The following is a 22,553-nucleotide window of genomic DNA, read 5'->3' on the forward strand; positions in this document are numbered from 1 at the left end:
CTCCTTTTTACACAACCTCCTAAACCTATCCCCCCCTCTATTAGTTACTGCTACCTGTTCAATGGCCATGATATTTAATTTCTCACTTGACCCCTCACTACAATCCAATATGTGACGATAAAGGTGAGTATTCCCTAATTTTTTATTTATCTGTCGTTTGTGCTCCATAAATCTGACGTGGAGCGTCCGAGTGGTACGCCCCACGTATTGTGCTCCACAGCCGCACTGCAATACATAAATAACGTATGTTGACCTACAGTTCAAAAAACTTTTTACATTAAATTTCTCACCTGATATATTTGAGGAGAATTGTGTCACTTTCTTAGCTGTGTGTTTACATGTTACACAATTTGTTCTCCCACACTTGTGGAATCCACTCGGAGGTTTGGGTAACCAAGTATCAACTTGTCCCCCTTGTGCTCCTAATGATGCAGGTTTCTCACCAGGTCTGTCAAAAAAACTGGGTGCTAGTACAGATTTTAAGCTATCAGATTTTCGAAAGATGACTTGTTCGCTGAGCTCTAAGTTGGCATTCAGTACTTCATCCAGTTTAAGAAATGAAGAATTCTTTTTTATAATCTTTTTTATCTCATATGCGCTCGTATTATATTTTGTTACAAAACTTGTTGTCCTATCTATCTTCTTTTTATTCAGGTTTTTCCTGACTTCGGATCCAGTAATATCCAATAAGGTGTCCCTCTTTAGCCCTTCCACTTCCTTCAAGGCTTTATCCAGCACATCTTTTGGATAGCCCTGAGTCAAGAATGCCCCATATAAAGATTCCATTTGTTCTTTCGCCCCTTCATTCGAGGAGCAATTCCTTTTTACCCGAAGGAACTGGCCCTTGGGTATATTGTCTTTCCATCGCTGTAAATGACTACTTTTATAGTGCAAATACCGATTCTGGTCTACTTCCTTAACAAACGTGCTGGTTACTATACTTTCATTTTCAATTTTTAGCGCTATATCCAGAAAAGTCACATGTGTACGGTGACAGTGCCCCGTAAATTTTATACCAAATTTATTTTGATTAAGACTAATAATAAATGACTCCGCTGATTCAGTGCTCCCCTCCCAAACAAAAAACAAATCATCTATGAAACGGCCATAGAGGACCAGACTCGCCCCGAGACCGCCACCCCACACATGTTGTTCCTCGAACCGCCCCATGAACAGGTTGGCGAAACTCGGAGCAAATCTGGTCCCCATGGCCGTCCCCCTCAACTGTAAATAATACCGTTTATCAAAAATGAAATAATTGTGTTGTAATATGAACCTAATACTCTCCAAAATTAACCCTCTCAATTCCTCCCCTATATTGGGATCTCTTGCCAAATAAAATTCTACTGCTTCAATCCCCAAGTGGTGTTCGATATTTGAATAAAGTGATTCTACATCACACGTGATGAAACAATAATTTGACTGCCATTTAATGGTTTTAATTAAATTCAAGAAAAAAGTGGTGTCCTTAATGTGAGATTTAAGTTTACTAACATAACCCTGTAAAAAACTATCAATAAAAAATGATAAGTTACTTGTCAGTGAATCCACACCCGCAATAATGGGGCGCCCTGGCGGGTTCGTTAACGTTTTATGCACCTTAGGCAGACAATAATATGTGGGAACCACCGGGTTCTCACAGAACAAAAAACGTTGTGTTTCCCTGGATATAGCGCCTGTATCTATTGCTTTTTTTAAATAAGGTTTTTAATTCCTCCTGGAATTGGGCGGTGGGGTTGTGGGTTAACTTGGAATACAAGTTGGCGTCACCCAATTGTCTATTCGCCTCTGCCAAATACATAACTGTATCCATTACCACAACCCCACCGCCCTTATCAGCTTGTTTGATAGTCAAGGAGGAATCTCCCTTCAACGTTTTTAATGCTGATCGTTCTTGTCTATTGAGATTATCCTTCAGCGACTGTTTGTCGGATTTGTAGCACATCACCCTAAACTGTTCTAAAGTTGATTTGTAAAAACTCTCGATATATGGTCCTCTGTATGCCAACGGATAGAACTCAGACTTATTTTTGAACTTAGTGGTTTCATTCGCATCATATATTTTAATGCAAGCCCCCTTACTCGAATTGTTCATTGATTCCTCAGCCAATGATTCTAACATACTAACCATTAATTGGTCCTCTTGATCCAATATAATAGGGATCCCTTCATTACCTTTTTTCTTCATGTTTTTTATCGCGAAATATCGCTTCCTACTCAGGGTCCTGATGTATCTATTCAAATCAACGAACAACTCGAACAAGTTGGGCTTTTGGGCGGGGGCAAAATTTAAACCCTTTTCTAACAATCTTAACTGGTCGTCATTCAGTTTTTTAGAAGATAGATTAAACACCCCTTTACCTTTTACTTCAGTTTCATATTTTTTACTTGACCTATTCTTTCTCCCTCTCTTTCCTCTAACTCTTGTTCTCTTTGTCTTTTCCCTGACCACCCTACTCCTTCGCACTTTTTGTATGGGCGGTTTTGAAATCTGTGGCTGTCCTCCAAAAAATTATCCGTACTTTCATGAGCATTATATACTGGTCTATTTCTTACTCCCACATCTAACCGCTCGTCATTCCCTTGGTTTCTACTATTCCATTTGGAATGTATAGCTGGGGATCTAGTATTGTTGGGTTGTGATAAGACACCATATCTATTTTTATTCAGCCGAAATTCACAATTCTCCTCACCATGATTCCTATACCCCCTGGGCTCTCTATAGCCTGAATGGGTTCTTTCTTCCCTAAACTGATACGGCCTGTGGTCAAACTTTTGTGTGTCCTTTTTAATAGCTCCCATCTCTCTTTGGGAAGGCCTATATTCAAATGTATTCTCCCTTTTTCTATTAAAGGTATGTATCTCACCCTTTTGATAATCCAACTTATCCCGATTTAGTTTAGTATTTTTCCTGAAGACTAAGGTTTTTTCAAAATCCTCCACTTTACGATTAACTCTAAGGTCTCTATCATTAAACCCCTTATCCTCAGAGAATGGTTTTAATAAGTCATGGGTTTTCTCAATCTCTTTTTGTATCCCATTGACTTTTTCTTCCCTATATTTGACCAAAAGCTTCATAAGATTTATGGAGCAATTGTCCAATATACCATTCCATTCATCTGAAAACTGTTTATCTTCCTTAAAAGTGGAGGTTTTTAAAATCCTCAGTCCTCTAGGGATCAATCCTTGATCCAGGTATTTCTGCAGTGATATCTGATCCCACCAGTGTCTCGTTTCTTCTATACACAGATTTTCCAATCTATTGAATAGACCGTGCATATTATCTAAATTCTCATCCCTTTCCATGGGTGATACTTCATCTGATCCCTTCAGATATATGCTACGTCTTTCTAACCGTTCAGCTATACATTTTAAAGCTGCCATATTGCACAGTTCCCTGCGTTCCCTGCTGCCCCCAGATACAATTACCTAAATTGAATCACCAAAAAACGTCCTTTTTGTATACACAACCACTCCCACACCAACGTGTGTGGACTGGTGTGTATACTCTGGGGCGCTGGTTCCTGTCAGAAAAATGGAGATCGAATATCAGTGCTCACTGCTGCTCCTAATAAAGGATAATTGTAATCCTCAAAGAGACCAAAAAATGTACTAACTACAAGGGTGTAACACCCTGTAGAAAATCAGGAGCGCTGTCTGCACTGATAAAGGAGACTACTTAGTACCATACAATTAGACTAGTGACAATGTCAAATCATTAGCAGATTTTTATTTAAAAATGAATAAAATTTATTATTATACAGTAATACAACCTGAATGGCCTTCAATCAACCTAAATATTACGTAATTGATATCATCATACAACCAATATATGAACAACCATTATTATGGCTGAGCGATACTATGTTTATGAGGCTTGGAATTTAATGTGGCTACAGTTACTAATGTCCACTTGTTGGAAAATGAACAGGCTATGATTAGCATTCCAAACACTGAATGTGTTTGGGGATCCTCAGTTCTTTAAACGTTCCAATTCGAACATGTGTGCACACATATAGCGATGAATTAAATATTTACCATCCAGTAATGGCATAGGTTTACCTCCAGGCTAATGAATAAAGCTGTGACAGTCCCGAAAAAACTCCCTCTGCTGGTGCTTTACCGTCAGTTGCAGAATATCCGGAGAAGATGTAAATGGGGACTCATCCACAGTATTCAGGCTCCCTCTGCTGGCAATCAGCCGAAATTGCAGGTGCACTGATAAGTTGTCAACCACACGACGGTGTTTCAGTCGGTGAAGGGAGGTAAATGTCCTGGATGGCGGTCACTCAAAAACGCGTTTCTCCGCCTTCTCGGTCCTCTCAGCGGCTTCCTCAGTTTGAAATGACCGAACTCGCCAGGCTATGTTTATATAGCCACCCTAATTTGTAATTCCCGCGGCCGTCCGCGCATGCGCACTCCGGCGTGCGTTCCAAGCCTCATTTTCGTTCTACTTCTTAAATAGACTCCGGTGGCCATATTGGATTTGCCTGTCAGGTCTCACTTTCGTATGAAATTAAAGGTCTCTACCATGTAATCCAAGCCTCGTTTTTGCGTTAGGAAGCTACATCAAGCCTCTCTTTCATGGACTGTTTAATCTTAATCATATTGTGTCTGAGCCTCGTTTCTAGCCAAATTAGGTTGACCTGCATCACATGATCAGTGCAGTTTATTATCAATCTCAATTCAATGCATTTACATAATACTTTAAATAATAAAAAATATATAATAATAATAAAAAAAGTCATAACAGAACACGCTCATAAAAAGTGCATAAAATTTAATATGTACCCATATCACAGGTACGGGTACTATTTTCAAAAACCCTTTCCATTTATAAAGTGCATCTACATAAATGCATAAGATACGAAGTCTCCATCTCCATCTTTCTGTATCACAAGGAACCGTGCAATCTCTGTATATATTTATATATTTATATATTTATATATTAATATAACTTATAATCTTCTGATCTCATAGTGTACGTTTTTCCACAAAAACAAGGGGAAGAAAAGAAAAAAAGGGGGGGGGGGGGAGGGGAAGGGTGGGTGGGGGGGGGAAAGGGGGGGGGAAAGAAAGGGGTAGAGGGTAAGTAAGGGGGAGGGGGGGGGAAGGGGAAGGAGAGGGGGGGAAGAGGGTGGAGAAGGGAGTGAGGGTGGGGGGGGAAGAGAGGATGGTCTTGAGGGAGGGGAGGGGTGTTAGGGTGAGGAGGGTTAAATTTTATTGAGCTCAACCGAATCATTCAGACCCTGGGGGATCAGAGTTTTGAGATTAAAAATCCAAAATGCCTCCTTTTTACACAACCTCCTAAACCTATCCCCCCCTCTATTAGTTACTGCTACCTGTTCAATGGCCATGATATTTAATTTCTCACTTGACCCCTCACTACAATCCAATATGTGACGATAAAGGTGAGTATTCCCTAATTTTTTATTTATCTGTCGTTTGTGCTCCATAAATCTGACGTGGAGCGTCCGAGTGGTACGCCCCACGTATTGTGCTCCACAGCCGCACTGCAATACATAAATAACGTATGTTGACCTACAGTTCAAAAAACTTTTTACATTAAATTTCTCACCTGATATATTTGAGGAGAATTGTGTCACTTTCTTAGCTGTGTGTTTACATGTTACACAATTTGTTCTCCCACACTTGTGGAATCCACTCGGAGGTTTGGGTAACCAAGTATCAACTTGTCCCCCTTGTGCTCCTAATGATGCAGGTTTCTCACCAGGTCTGTCAAAAAAACTGGGTGCTAGTACAGATTTTAAGCTATCAGATTTTCGAAAGATGACTTGTTCGCTGAGCTCTAAGTTGGCATTCAGTACTTCATCCAGTTTAAGAAATGAAGAATTCTTTTTTATAATCTTTTTTATCTCATATGCGCTCGTATTATATTTTGTTACAAAACTTGTTGTCCTATCTATCTTCTTTTTATTCAGGTTTTTCCTGACTTCGGATCCAGTAATATCCAATAAGGTGTCCCTCTTTAGCCCTTCCACTTCCTTCAAGGCTTTATCCAGCACATCTTTTGGATAGCCCTGAGTCAAGAATGCCCCATATAAAGATTCCATTTGTTCTTTCGCCCCTTCATTCGAGGAGCAATTCCTTTTTACCCGAAGGAACTGGCCCTTGGGTATATTGTCTTTCCATCGCTGTAAATGACTACTTTTATAGTGCAAATACCGATTCTGGTCTACTTCCTTAACAAACGTGCTGGTTACTATACTTTCATTTTCAATTTTTAGCGCTATATCCAGAAAAGTCACATGTGTACGGTGACAGTGCCCCGTAAATTTTATACCAAATTTATTTTGATTAAGACTAATAATAAATGACTCCGCTGATTCAGTGCTCCCCTCCCAAACAAAAAACAAATCATCTATGAAACGGCCATAGAGGACCAGACTCGCCCCGAGACCGCCACCCCACACATGTTGTTCCTCGAACCGCCCCATGAACAGGTTGGCGAAACTCGGAGCAAATCTGGTCCCCATGGCCGTCCCCCTCAACTGTAAATAATACCGTTTATCAAAAATGAAATAATTGTGTTGTAATATGAACCTAATACTCTCCAAAATTAACCCTCTCAATTCCTCCCCTATATTGGGATCTCTTGCCAAATAAAATTCTACTGCTTCAATCCCCAAGTGGTGTTCGATATTTGAATAAAGTGATTCTACATCACACGTGATGAAACAATAATTTGACTGCCATTTAATGGTTTTAATTAAATTCAAGAAAAAAGTGGTGTCCTTAATGTGAGATTTAAGTTTACTAACATAACCCTGTAAAAAACTATCAATAAAAAATGATAAGTTACTTGTCAGTGAATCCACACCCGCAATAATGGGGCGCCCTGGCGGGTTCGTTAACGTTTTATGCACCTTAGGCAGACAATAATATGTGGGAACCACCGGGTTCTCACAGAACAAAAAACGTTGTGTTTCCCTGGATATAGCGCCTGTATCTATTGCTTTTTTTAAATAAGGTTTTTAATTCCTCCTGGAATTGGGCGGTGGGGTTGTGGGTTAACTTGGAATACAAGTTGGCGTCACCCAATTGTCTATTCGCCTCTGCCAAATACATAACTGTATCCATTACCACAACCCCACCGCCCTTATCAGCTTGTTTGATAGTCAAGGAGGAATCTCCCTTCAACGTTTTTAATGCTGATCGTTCTTGTCTATTGAGATTATCCTTCAGCGACTGTTTGTCGGATTTGTAGCACATCACCCTAAACTGTTCTAAAGTTGATTTGTAAAAACTCTCGATATATGGTCCTCTGTATGCCAACGGATAGAACTCAGACTTATTTTTGAACTTAGTGGTTTCATTCGCATCATATATTTTAATGCAAGCCCCCTTACTCGAATTGTTCATTGATTCCTCAGCCAATGATTCTAACATACTAACCATTAATTGGTCCTCTTGATCCAATATAATAGGGATCCCTTCATTACCTTTTTTCTTCATGTTTTTTATCGCGAAATATCGCTTCCTACTCAGGGTCCTGATGTATCTATTCAAATCAACGAACAACTCGAACAAGTTGGGCTTTTGGGCGGGGGCAAAATTTAAACCCTTTTCTAACAATCTTAACTGGTCGTCATTCAGTTTTTTAGAAGATAGATTAAACACCCCTTTACCTTTTACTTCAGTTTCATATTTTTTACTTGACCTATTCTTTCTCCCTCTCTTTCCTCTAACTCTTGTTCTCTTTGTCTTTTCCCTGACCACCCTACTCCTTCGCACTTTTTGTATGGGCGGTTTTGAAATCTGTGGCTGTCCTCCAAAAAATTATCCGTACTTTCATGAGCATTATATACTGGTCTATTTCTTACTCCCACATCTAACCGCTCGTCATTCCCTTGGTTTCTACTATTCCATTTGGAATGTATAGCTGGGGATCTAGTATTGTTGGGTTGTGATAAGACACCATATCTATTTTTATTCAGCCGAAATTCACAATTCTCCTCACCATGATTCCTATACCCCCTGGGCTCTCTATAGCCTGAATGGGTTCTTTCTTCCCTAAACTGATACGGCCTGTGGTCAAACTTTTGTGTGTCCTTTTTAATAGCTCCCATCTCTCTTTGGGAAGGCCTATATTCAAATGTATTCTCCCTTTTTCTATTAAAGGTATGTATCTCACCCTTTTGATAATCCAACTTATCCCGATTTAGTTTAGTATTTTTCCTGAAGACTAAGGTTTTTTCAAAATCCTCCACTTTACGATTAACTCTAAGGTCTCTATCATTAAACCCCTTATCCTCAGAGAATGGTTTTAATAAGTCATGGGTTTTCTCAATCTCTTTTTGTATCCCATTGACTTTTTCTTCCCTATATTTGACCAAAAGCTTCATAAGATTTATGGAGCAATTGTCCAATATACCATTCCATTCATCTGAAAACTGTTTATCTTCCTTAAAAGTGGAGGTTTTTAAAATCCTCAGTCCTCTAGGGATCAATCCTTGATCCAGGTATTTCTGCAGTGATATCTGATCCCACCAGTGTCTCGTTTCTTCTATACACAGATTTTCCAATCTATTGAATAGACCGTGCATATTATCTAAATTCTCATCCCTTTCCATGGGTGATACTTCATCTGATCCCTTCAGATATATGCTACGTCTTTCTAACCGTTCAGCTATACATTTTAAAGCTGCCATATTGCACAGTTCCCTGCGTTCCCTGCTGCCCCCAGATACAATTACCTAAATTGAATCACCAAAAAACGTCCTTTTTGTATACACAACCACTCCCACACCAACGTGTGTGGACTGGTGTGTATACTCTGGGGCGCTGGTTCCTGTCAGAAAAATGGAGATCGAATATCAGTGCTCACTGCTGCTCCTAATAAAGGATAATTGTAATCCTCAAAGAGACCAAAAAATGTACTAACTACAAGGGTGTAACACCCTGTAGAAAATCAGGAGCGCTGTCTGCACTGATAAAGGAGACTACTTAGTACCATACAATTAGACTAGTGACAATGTCAAATCATTAGCAGATTTTTATTTAAAAATGAATAAAATTTATTATTATACAGTAATACAACCTGAATGGCCTTCAATCAACCTAAATATTACGTAATTGATATCATCATACAACCAATATATGAACAACCATTATTATGGCTGAGCGATACTATGTTTATGAGGCTTGGAATTTAATGTGGCTACAGTTACTAATGTCCACTTGTTGGAAAATGAACAGGCTATGATTAGCATTCCAAACACTGAATGTGTTTGGGGATCCTCAGTTCTTTAAACGTTCCAATTCGAACATGTGTGCACACATATAGCGATGAATTAAATATTTACCATCCAGTAATGGCATAGGTTTACCTCCAGGCTAATGAATAAAGCTGTGACAGTCCCGAAAAAACTCCCTCTGCTGGTGCTTTACCGTCAGTTGCAGAATATCCGGAGAAGATGTAAATGGGGACTCATCCACAGTATTCAGGCTCCCTCTGCTGGCAATCAGCCGAAATTGCAGGTGCACTGATAAGTTGTCAACCACACGACGGTGTTTCAGTCGGTGAAGGGAGGTAAATGTCCTGGATGGCGGTCACTCAAAAACGCGTTTCTCCGCCTTCTCGGTCCTCTCAGCGGCTTCCTCAGTTTGAAATGACCGAACTCGCCAGGCTATGTTTATATAGCCACCCTAATTTGTAATTCCCGCGGCCGTCCGCGCATGCGCACTCCGGCGTGCGTTCCAAGCCTCATTTTCGTTCTACTTCTTAAATAGACTCCGGTGGCCATATTGGATTTGCCTGTCAGGTCTCACTTTCGTATGAAATTAAAGGTCTCTACCATGTAATCCAAGCCTCGTTTTTGCGTTAGGAAGCTACATCAAGCCTCTCTTTCATGGACTGTTTAATCTTAATCATATTGTGTCTGAGCCTCGTTTCTAGCCAAATTAGGTTGACCTGCATCACATGATCAGTGCAGTTTATTATCAATCTCAATTCAATGCATTTACATAATACTTTAAATAATAAAAAATATATAATAATAATAAAAAAAGTCATAACAGAACACGCTCATAAAAAGTGCATAAAATTTAATATGTACCCATATCACAGGTACGGGTACTATTTTCAAAAACCCTTTCCATTTATAAAGTGCATCTACATAAATGCATAAGATACGAAGTCTCCATCTCCATCTTTCTGTATCACAAGGAACCGTGCAATCTCTGTATATATTTATATATTTATATATTTATATATTAATATAACTTATAATCTTCTGATCTCATAGTGTACGTTTTTCCACAAAAACAAGGGGAAGAAAAGAAAAAAAGGGGGGGGGGAGGGGAAGGGGGGGGTGGGGGGGGAAAGGGGGGGGGGAAAGAAAGGGGTAGAGGGTAAGTAAGGGGGAGGGGGGGGGAAGGGGAAGGAGAGGGGGGGAAGAGGGTGGAGAAGGGAGTGAGGGTGGGGGGGGAAGAGAGGATGGTCTTGAGGGAGGGGAGGGGTGTTAGGGTGAGGAGGGTTAAATTTTATTGAGCTCAACCGAATCATTCAGACCCTGGGGGATCAGAGTTTTGAGATTAAAAATCCAAAATGCCTCCTTTTTACACAACCTCCTAAACCTATCCCCCCCTCTATTGGTTACTGCTACCTGTTCAATGGCCATGATATTTAATTTCTCACTTGACCCCTCACTACAATCCAATATGTGACGATAAAGGTGAGTATTCCCTAATTTTTTATTTATCTGTCGTTTGTGCTCCATAAATCTGACGTGGAGCGTCCGAGTGGTACGCCCCACGTATTGTGCTCCACAGCCGCACTGCAATACATAAATAACGTATGTTGACCTACAGTTCAAAAAACTTTTTACATTAAATTTCTCACCTGATATATTTGAGGAGAATTGTGTCACTTTCTTAGCTGTGTGTTTACATGTTACACAATTTGTTCTCCCACACTTGTGGAATCCACTCGGAGGTTTGGGTAGTCTCCTTTATCAGTGCAGACAGCGCTCCTGATTTTCTACAGGGTGTTACACCCTTGTAGTTAGTACATTTTTTGGTCTCTTTGAGGATTACAATTATCCTTTATTAGGAGCAGCAGTGAGCACTGATATTCGATCTCCATTTTTCTGACAGGAACCAGCGCCCCAGAGTATACACACCAGTCCACACACGTTGGTGTGGGAGTGGTTGTGTATACAAAAAGGACGTTTTTTGGTGATTCAATTTAGGTAATTGTATCTGGGGGCAGCAGGGAACGCAGGGAACTGTGCAATATGGCAGCTTTAAAATGTATAGCTGAACGGTTAGAAAGACGTAGCATATATCTGAAGGGATCAGATGAAGTATCACCCATGGAAAGGGATGAGAATTTAGATAATATGCACGGTCTATTCAATAGATTGGAAAATCTGTGTATAGAAGAAACGAGACACTGGTGGGATCAGATATCACTGCAGAAATACCTGGATCAAGGATTGATCCCTAGAGGACTGAGGATTTTAAAAACCTCCACTTTTAAGGAAGATAAACAGTTTTCAGATGAATGGAATGGTATATTGGACAATTGCTCCATAAATCTTATGAAGCTTTTGGTCAAATATAGGGAAGAAAAAGTCAATGGGATACAAAAAGAGATTGAGAAAACCCATGACTTATTAAAACCATTCTCTGAGGATAAGGGGTTTAATGATAGAGACCTTAGAGTTAATCGTAAAGTGGAGGATTTTGAAAAAACCTTAGTCTTCAGGAAAAATACTAAACTAAATCGGGATAAGTTGGATTATCAAAAGGGTGAGATACATACCTTTAATAGAAAAAGGGAGAATACATTTGAATATAGGCCTTCCCAAAGAGAGATGGGAGCTATTAAAAAGGACACACAAAAGTTTGACCACAGGCCGTATCAGTTTAGGGAATAAAGAACCCATTCAGGCTATAGAGAGCCCAGGGGGTATAGGAATCATGGTGAGGAGAATTGTGAATTTCGGCTGAATAAAAATAGATATGGTGTCTTATCACAACCCAACAATACTAGATCCCCAGCTATACATTCCAAATGGAATAGTAGAAACCAAGGGAATGACGAGCGGTTAGATGTGGGAGTAAGAAATAGACCAGTATATAATGCTCATGAAAGTACGGATAATTTTTTGGAGGACAGCCACAGATTTCAAAACCGCCCATACAAAAAGTGCGAAGGAGTAGGGTGGTCAGGGAAAAGACAAAGAGAACAAGAGTTAGAGGAAAGAGAGGGAGAAAGAATAGGTCAAGTAAAAAATATGAAACTGAAGTAAAAGGTAAAGGGGTGTTTAATCTATCTTCTAAAAAACTGAATGACGACCAGTTAAGATTGTTAGAAAAGGGTTTAAATTTTGCCCCCGCCCAAAAGCCCAACTTGTTCGAGTTGTTCGTTGATTTGAATAGATACATCAGGACCCTGAGTAGGAAGCGATATTTCGCGATAAAAAACATGAAGAAAAAAGGTAATGAAGGGATCCCTATTATATTGGATCAAGAGGACCAATTAATGGTTAGTATGTTAGAATCATTGGCTGAGGAATCAATGAACAATTCGAGTTAGGGGGCTTGCATTAAAATATATGATGCGAATGAAACCACTAAGTTCAAAAATAAGTCTGAGTTCTATCCGTTGGCATACAGAGGACCATATATCGAGAGTTTTTACAAATCAACTTTAGAACAGTTTAGGGTGATGTGCTACAAATCCGACAAACAGTCGCTGAAGGATAATCTCAATAGACAAGAACGATCAGCATTAAAAACGTTGAAGGGAGATTCCTCCTTGACTATCAAACAAGCTGATAAGGGCGGTGGGGTTGTGGTAATGGATACAGTTATGTATTTGGCAGAGGCGAATAGACAATTGGGTGACGCCAACTTGTATTCCAAGTTAACCCACAACCCCACCGCCCAATTCCAGGAGGAATTAAAAACCTTATTAAAAAAAGCAATAGATACAGGCGCTATATCCAGGGAAACACAACGTTTTTTGTTCTGTGAGAACCTGGTGGTTCCCACATATTATTGTCTGCCTAAGGTGCATAAAACGTTAACGAACCCGCCAGGGCGCCCCATTATTGCGGGTGTGGATTCACTGACAAGTAACTTATCATTTTTTATTGATAGTTTTTTACAGGGTTATGTTAGTAAACTTAAATCTCACATTAAGGACACCACTTTTTTCTTGAATTTAATTAAAACCATTAAATGGCAGTCAAATTATTGTTTCATCACGTGTGATGTAGAATCACTTTATTCAAATATCGAACACCACTTGGGGATTGAAGCAGTAGAATTTTATTTGGCAAGAGATCCCAATATAGGGGAGGAATTGAGAGGGTTAATTTTGGAGAGTATTAGGTTCATATTACAACACAATTATTTCATTTTTGATAAACGGTATTATTTACAGTTGAGGGGGACGGCCATGGGGACCAGATTTGCTCCGAGTTTCGCCAACCTGTTCATGGGGCGGTTCGAGGAACAACATGTGTGGGGTGGCGGTCTCGGGGCGAGTCTGGTCCTCTATGGCCGTTTCATAGATGATTTGTTTTTTGTTTGGGAGGGGAGCACTGAATCAGCGGAGTCATTTATTATTAGTCTTAATCAAAATAAATTTGGTATAAAATTTACGGGGCACTGTCACCGTACACATGTGACTTTTCTGGATATAGCGCTAAAAATTGAAAATGAAAGTATAGTAACCAGCACGTTTGTTAAGGAAGTAGACCAGAATCGGTATTTGCACTATAAAAGTAGTCATTTACAGCGATGGAAAGACAATATACCCAAGGGCCAGTTCCTTCGGGTAAAAAGGAATTGCTCCTCGAATGAAGGGGCGAAAGAACAAATGGAATCTTTATATGGGGCATTCTTGACTCAGGGCTATCCAAAAGATGTGCTGGATAAAGCCTTGAAGGAAGTGGAAGGGCTAAAGAGGGACACCTTATTGGATATTACTGGATCCGAAGTCAGGAAAAACCTGAATAAAAAGAAGATAGATAGGACAACAAGTTTTGTAACAAAATATAATACGAGCGCATATGAGATAAAAAAGATTATAAAAAAGAATTCTTCATTTCTTAAACTGGATGAAGTACTGAATGCCAACTTAGAGCTCAGCGAACAAGTCATCTTTCGAAAATCTGATAGCTTAAAATCTGTACTAGCACCCAGTTTTTTTGACAGACCTGGTGAGAAACCTGCATCATTAGGAGCACAAGGGGGACAAGTTGATACTTGGTTACCCAAACCTCCGAGTGGATTCCACAAGTGTGGGAGAACAAATTGTGTAACATGTAAACACACAGCTAAGAAAGTGACACAATTCTCCTCAAATATATCAGGTGAGAAATTTAATGTAAAAAGTTTTTTGAACTGTAGGTCAACATACGTTATTTATGTATTGCAGTGCGGCTGTGGAGCACAATACGTGGGGCGTACCACTCGGACGCTCCACGTCAGATTTATGGAGCACAAACGACAGATAAATAAAAAATTAGGGAATACTCACCTTTATCGTCACATATTGGATTGTAGTGAGGGGTCAAGTGAGAAATTAAATATCATGGCCATTGAACAGGTAGCAGTAACCAATAGAGGGGGGGATAGGTTTAGGAGGTTGTGTAAAAAGGAGGCATTTTGGATTTTTAATCTCAAAACTCTGATCCCCCAGGGTCTGAATGATTCGGTTGAGCTCAATAAAATTTAACCCTCCTCACCCTAACACCCCTCCCCTCCCTCAAGACCATCCTCTCTTCCCCCCCCACCCTCACTCCCTTCTCCACCCTCTTCCCCCCCTCTCCTTCCCCTTCCCCCCCCCTCCCCCTTACTTACCCTCTACCCCTTTCTTTCCCCCCCCCCTTTCCCCCCCCCACCCACCCTTCCCCTCCCCCCCCCCTTTTTTTCTTTTCTTCCCCTTGTTTTTGTGGAAAAACGTACACTATGAGATCAGAAGATTATAAGTTATATTAATATATAAATATATAAATATATAAATATATACAGAGATTGCACGGTTCCTTGTGATACAGAAAGATGGAGATGGAGACTTCGTATCTTATGCATTTATGTAGATGCACTTTATAAATGGAAAGGGTTTTTGAAAATAGTACCCGTACCTGTGATATGGGTACATATTAAATTTTATGCACTTTTTATGAGCGTGTTCTGTTATGACTTTTTTTATTATTATTATATATTTTTTATTATTTAAAGTATTATGTAAATGCATTGAATTGAGATTGATAATAAACTGCACTGATCATGTGATGCAGGTCAACCTAATTTGGCTAGAAACGAGGCTCAGACACAATATGATTAAGATTAAACAGTCCATGAAAGAGAGGCTTGATGTAGCTTCCTAACGCAAAAACGAGGCTTGGATTACATGGTAGAGACCTTTAATTTCATACGAAAGTGAGACCTGACAGGCAAATCCAATATGGCCACCGGAGTCTATTTAAGAAGTAGAACGAAAATGAGGCTTGGAACGCACGCCGGAGTGCGCATGCGCGGACGGCCGCGGGAATTACAAATTAGGGTGGCTATATAAACATAGCCTGGCGAGTTCGGTCATTTCAAACTGAGGAAGCCGCTGAGAGGACCGAGAAGGCGGAGAAACGCGTTTTTGAGTGACCGCCATCCAGGACATTTACCTCCCTTCACCGACTGAAACACCGTCGTGTGGTTGACAACTTATCAGTGCACCTGCAATTTCGGCTGATTGCCAGCAGAGGGAGCCTGAATACTGTGGATGAGTCCCCATTTACATCTTCTCCGGATATTCTGCAACTGACGGTAAAGCACCAGCAGAGGGAGTTTTTTCGGGACTGTCACAGCTTTATTCATTAGCCTGGAGGTAAACCTATGCCATTACTGGATGGTAAATATTTAATTCATCGCTATATGTGTGCACACATGTTCGAATTGGAACGTTTAAAGAACTGAGGATCCCCAAACACATTCAGTGTTTGGAATGCTAATCATAGCCTGTTCATTTTCCAACAAGTGGACATTAGTAACTGTAGCCACATTAAATTCCAAGCCTCATAAACATAGTATCGCTCAGCCATAATAATGGTTGTTCATATATTGGTTGTATGATGATATCAATTACGTAATATTTAGGTTGATTGAAGGCCATTCAGGTTGTATTACTGTATAATAATAAATTTTATTCATTTTTAAATAAAAATCTGCTAATGATTTGACATTGTCACTAGTCTAATTGTATGGTACTAAGTAGTCTCCTTTATCAGTGCAGACAGCGCTCCTGATTTTCTACAGGGTGTTACACCCTTGTAGTTAGTACATTTTTTGGTCTCTTTGAGGATTACAATTATCCTTTATTAGGAGCAGCAGTGAGCACTGATATTCGATCTCCATTTTTCTGACAGGAACCAGCGCCCCAGAGTATACACACCAGTCCACACACGTTGGTGTGGGAGTGGTTGTGTATACAAAAAGGACGTTCTTTCCTAGGCAGGCTACGCTTTGTATCACCGGTTTCCAGAATACGCACACAGCTGAAAACCTCTTACGGCAACTGAGGAAGATCATCGCGGAATGGCTTACCCCAATTGGACTCTCCTGTGGATTTGTGGCATCGGACAACGCCAGCAATATTGTGTGTGCATTAAATATGGGCAAATTCCAGCACGTCCCATGTTTTGCACATACCTTGAATTTGGTGGTGCAGAATTTTTAAAAAAACGACAGGGGCGTGCAAGAGATGCTGTCGGTGGCCAGAAGAATTGCGGGACACTTTCGGCGTACAGGCACCACGTACAGAAGACTGGAGCACCACCAAAAACTACTGAACCTGCCCTGCCATCATCTGAAGCAAGAAGTGGTAACGAGGTGGAATTCAACCCTCTATATGCTTCAGAGGTTGGAGGAGCAGCAAAAGGCCATTCAAGCCGATACAATTGAGCACGATATAGGAGGTGGAATGCACCTGTCTCAAGCGCAGTGGAGAATGATTTCAACGTTGTGCAAGGTTCTGATGCCCTTTGAACTTGCCACACGTGAAGTCAGTTCAGACACTGCCAGCCTGAGTCAGGTCATTCCCCTCATCAGGCTTTTGCAGAAGAAGCTGGAGACATTGAAGGAGGAGCTAACACGGAGCGATTCCGCTAGGCATGTGGGACTTGTGGATGGAGCCCTTAATTCGCTTAACAAGGATTCACGGGTGGTCAATCTGTTGAAATCAGAGCACTACATTTTGGCCACCATGCTCGATCCTAGATTTAAAGCCTACCTTGGATCTCTCTTTCCGGCAGACACAAGTCTGCTGGGGTTGAAAGACCTGCTGGTGAGAAAATTGTCAAGTCAAGCGGAACGCGACCTGTCAACATCTCCTCCTTCACATTCTCCCGCAACTGGGGGTGCGAGGAAAAGGCTCAGAATTCCGAGCCCACCCGCTGGCGGTGATGCAGGGCAGTCTGGAGCGACTGCTGATGCTGACATCTGGTCCGGACTGAAGGACCTGACAACGATTACGGACATGTCGTCTACTGTCACTGCATATGATTCTCTCAACATTGAAAGAATGGTGGAGGATTATATGAGTGACCGCATCCAAGTAGGCACGTCACACAGTCCGTACTTATACTGGCAGGAAAAAGAGGCAATTTGGAGGCCCTTGCACAAACTGGCTTTATTCTACCTAAGTTGCCCTCCCACAAGTGTGTACTCCGAAAGAGTGTTTAGTGCCGCCGCTCACCTTGTCAGCAATCGGCGTACGAGGTTACATCCAGAAAATGTGGAGAAGATGATGTTCATTAAAATGAATTATAATCAATTCCTCCGCGGAGACATTGACCAGCAGCAATTGCCTCCACAAAGTACACAGGGAGCTGAGATGGTGGATTCCAGTGGGGACGAATTGATAATCTGTGAGGAGGGGGATGTACACGGTGATATATCGGAGGATGATGATGAGGTGGACATCTTGCCTCTGTAGAGCCAGTTTGTGCAAGGAGAGATTAATTGCTTCTTTTTTGGGGGGGGTCCAAACCAACCCGTCATATCAGTCACAGTCGTGTGGCAGACCCTGTCACTGAAATGATGGGTTGGTTAAAGTGTGCATGTCCTGTTTTGTTTATACAACATAAGGGTGGGTGGGAGGGCCCAAGGACAATTCCATCTTGCACCTCTTTTTTCTTTTATTTTTCTTTGCGTCATGTGCTGTTTGGGGAGGGTTTTTTGGAAGGGCCATCCTGCGTGACACTGCAGTGCCACTCCTAGATGGGCCCGGTGTTTGTGTCGGCCACTAGGGTCGCTTATCTTACTCACACAGTCAGCTACCTCATTGCGCCTCTTTTTTTCTTTGCGTCATGTGCTGTTTGGGGAGGGTTTTTTGGAAGGGCCATCCTGCGTGACACTGCAGTGCCACTCCTAGATGGGCCCGGTGTTTGTGTCGGCCACTAGGGTCGCTTATCTTACTCACACAGTCAGCTACCTCATTGCGCCTCTTTTTTTCTTTGCGTCATGTGCTGTTTGGGGAGGGTTTTTTGGAAGGGCCATCCTGCGTGACACTGCAGTGCCACTCCTAGATGGGCCCGGTGTTTGTGTCGGCCACTAGGGTCGCTTATCTTACTCACACAGTCAGCTACCTCATTGCGCCTCTTTTTTTCTTTGCGTCATGTGCTGTTTGGGGAGGGTTTTTTGGAAGGGACATACTGCGTGACACTGCAGTGCCACTCCTAGATGGGCCCGGTGTTTGTGTCGGCCACTAGGGTCGCTTATCTTACTCACACAGCTACCTCATTGCGCCTCTTTTTTTCTTTGCGTCATGTGCTGTTTGGGGAGGGTTTTTTGGAAGGGACATCCTGCGTGACACTGCAGTGCCACTCCTAGATGGGCCCGGTGTTTGTGTCGGCCACTAGGGTCGCTTATCTTACTCACACAGTCAGCTACCTCATTGCGCCTCTTTTTTTCTTTGCGTCATGTGCTGTTTGGGGAGGGTTTTTTGGAAGGGCCATCCTGCGTGACACTGCAGTGCCACTCCTAGATGGGCCCGGTGTTTGTGTCGGCCACTAGGGTCGCTTATCTTACTCACACAGTCAGCTACCTCATTGCGCCTCTTTTTTTCTTTGCGTCATGTGCTGTTTGGGGAGGGTTTTTTGGAAGGGCCATCCTGCGTGACACTGCAGTGCCACTCCTAGATGGGCCCGGTGTTTGTGTCGGCCACTAGGGTCGCTTATCTTACTCACACAGTCAGCTACCTCATTGCGCCTCTTTTTTTCTTTGCGTCATGTGCTGTTTGGGGAGGGTTTTTTGGAAGGGCCATCCTGCGTGACACTGCAGTGCCACTCCTAGATGGGCCCGGTGTTTGTGTCGGCCACTAGGGTCGCTTATCTTACTCACACAGTCAGCTACCTCATTGCGCCTCTTTTTTTCTTTGCGTCATGTGCTGTTTGGGGAGGGTTTTTTGGAAGGGCCATCCTGCGTGACACTGCAGTGCCACTCCTAGATGGGCCCGGTGTTTGTGTCGGCCACTAGGGTCGCTTATCTTACTCACACAGTCAGCTACCTCATTGCGCCTCTTTTTTTCTTTGCGTCATGTGCTGTTTGGGGAGGGTTTTTTGGAAGGGACATACTGCGTGACACTGCAGTGCCACTCCTAGATGGGCCCGGTGTTTGTGTCGGCCACTAGGGTCGCTTATCTTACTCACACAGCTACCTCATTGCGCCTCTTTTTTTCTTTGCGTCATGTGCTGTTTGGGGAGGGTTTTTTGGAAGGGACATCCTGCGTGACACTGCAGTGCCACTCCTAGATGGGCCCGGTGTTTGTGTCGGCCACTAGGGTCGCTTATCTTACTCACACAGCGACCTCGGTGCAAATTTTAGGACTAAAAATAATATTGTGAGGTGTGAGGTATTCAGAATAGACTGAAAATGAGTGGAAATTATGGTTTTTGAGGTTAATAATACTTTGGGATCAAAATGACCCCCAAATTCTATGATTTAAGCTGTTTTTTAGGGTTTTTTGAAAAAAACACCCGAATCCAAAACACACCCGAATCCGACAAAAAAAATTCGGTGAGGTTTTGCCAAAACGCGGTCGAACCCAAAACACGGCCGCGGAACCGAACCCAAAACCAAAACACAAAACCCGAAAAATTTCAGGCGCTCATCTCTACAGTAATATCCTTGAGACTATTGCATGTTATTGCATCTCACAGTAATAATAAGATTTTACTTACCGATAAATCTATTTCTCGTAGTCCGTAGTGGATGCTGGGGACTCCGTCAGGACCATGGGGATATAGCGGCTCCGCAGGAGACAGGGCACAATAATAAAAGCTTTAGGATCAGGTGGTGTGCACTGGCTCCTCCCCCTATGACCCTCCTCCAAGCCTCAGTTAGGATACTGTGCCCGGACGAGCGTGCATAATAAGGAAGGATATTGAATCCCGGGTAAGACTCATACCAGCCACACCAATCACACCGTACAACCTGTGATCTGAACCCAGTTAACAGTATGATAACAACGAAGGAGCCTCTGAAAAGATGGCTCACAACAAGAATAACCCGATTTTTGTAACAATAACTATGTACAAGTATTGCAGACAATCCGCACTTGGGATGGGCGCCCAGCATCCACTACGGACTACGAGAAATAGATTTATCGGTAAGTAAAATCTTATTTTCTCTGACGTCCTAGTGGATGCTGGGGACTCCGTCAGGACCATGGGGATTATACCAAAGCTCCCAAACGGGCGGGAGAGTGCGGATGACCCTGCAGCACCGAATGAGAGAACTCCATGTCCTCCTCAGCTAGGGTATCAAATTTGTAGAATTTAGCAAACGTGTTTTCCCCTGACCAAGTAACTGCTCGGCAAAGTTGTAAAGCCGAGACCCCTCGGGCAGTCGCCCAAGATGAGCCCCCTTCCTTTTGGAATGGGCTTTTACCGATTTTGGCTGTGGCAGGCCTGCCACAGAATGTGTAAACTGAATTGTATTACAAATCCAGCGAGCAATCGTCTGCTTAGAAGCAGGAGCACCCATCTTGTTGGGTGCATACAGGCTAAACAGCGAGTCAGATTTTCTGACTCCAGCCTTCCTGGAAACATATTTTTCAGGGCCCTGACAACGTCAAGTAACTTGGAGTCCTCCAAGTCCCTAGTACCCGCAGGTACCACAATAGGTTGGTTCATGTGAAAAACAGAAAACACCTTAAGGAGAAATTGAGGACGAGTCCTCAATTCTGCCCTGTCAGAATGAAAAATTAAGTAAGGGCTTTATATATGATAAAGCCGCCAATTCTGACACACGCCTGGCTGAAGCCAGGGCTAATAGCATCGTCACCTTCCATGTGAGATATTTTAAGTCCACAGTGGTGAGTGGTTCAAACCAATGTGACTTTAGGAAACTCAAAACAACATTGAGATCCCAAGGTGCCACTGGGGCACAAAAGGAGGCTGTATATGCAGTACCCCTTTTACAAACATCTGAACGTCAGGCACTAAAGCCAGTTCTTTCTGGAAGAAATTCGACAGGGCCGAAATTTGAACCTTAATGGACCCTAATTTTAGGCCCATAGACAGTCCTGTTTTCAGGAAATGTAGGAAACGACCCAGTTGGAATTCCTCTGTAGGGGCCTTCTTGGCCTCACACCACGCAACATATCTTCGCCAAATGCGGTGAAAATGTTTTGCGGTTACATCCTTCCTGTCTTCGACCAGGGTAGGGATGACTTCATCTGGAATGCCCTTTCAGGATCCGGCGTTCAACCGCCATGCCGTCAAACGCGGCCGCGGTAAGTCTTGGAACAGACAAGGCCCCTGCTGGAGCAGGTCCTTTCTTAAAGGTAGAGGCCACGGGTCTTCCGTGAACATCTCTTGAAGTTTCGGGTACCAAGTCCTTCTTGGCCAATCCGGAACCACGAGTATCATTCTTACTCATCTCCCTCTTATGATTCTCAGTACTTTTTGTATGAGAGGCATAGGAGGGAACACATACTCTGACTGGTACATCCACAGTGTTACCAGAGCGTCCACCGCTATTGCCTGAGGGTCCCTTGACCTGGTGCAATATCTAGTTTTTTGTTCAGGCGGGACGCCATCATGTCCACCTTTGGTTTTTCACAACGGTTTACAATCATGTGGAAGACTTCCCGATGAAGTCCCCACTCTCCCGGGTGGAGGTCATGCCTGCTGAGGAAGTCTGCTTCCCAGTTTTCCACTCCCGGAATGAACACTGCTGAGAGTGTTATCACATGATTTTTCGCCCAGCGAAGAATCCTTGCAGTTTCTGCCATTTCCCTCCTGCTTCTTGTGCCGCCCTGTCTGTTTACGTGGGCGACTGCCGTGATGTTGTCCCACTGGATCAATACCGGCTGACCTTGAAGCAGAGGTCTTGCTAAGCTTAGAGCATTGTAAATTGCCCTTAGCTCCAGTATATTTATGTGGAGAGAAGTCTCCAGACTCGATCACACTCTCTGGAAATTTTTTCCTTGTGTGACTGCTCCCCAGCCACTCAGGCTGGCATCCGTGGTCACCAGGACCCAGTCCTGAATGCCGAATCTGCGGCCCTTTCAT

Source organism: Pseudophryne corroboree, chromosome 5 (genome assembly GCF_028390025.1).
Source record: "Pseudophryne corroboree isolate aPseCor3 chromosome 5, aPseCor3.hap2, whole genome shotgun sequence".
In the NCBI taxonomy this organism is placed as follows: Eukaryota; Metazoa; Chordata; class Amphibia; order Anura; family Myobatrachidae; genus Pseudophryne; species Pseudophryne corroboree.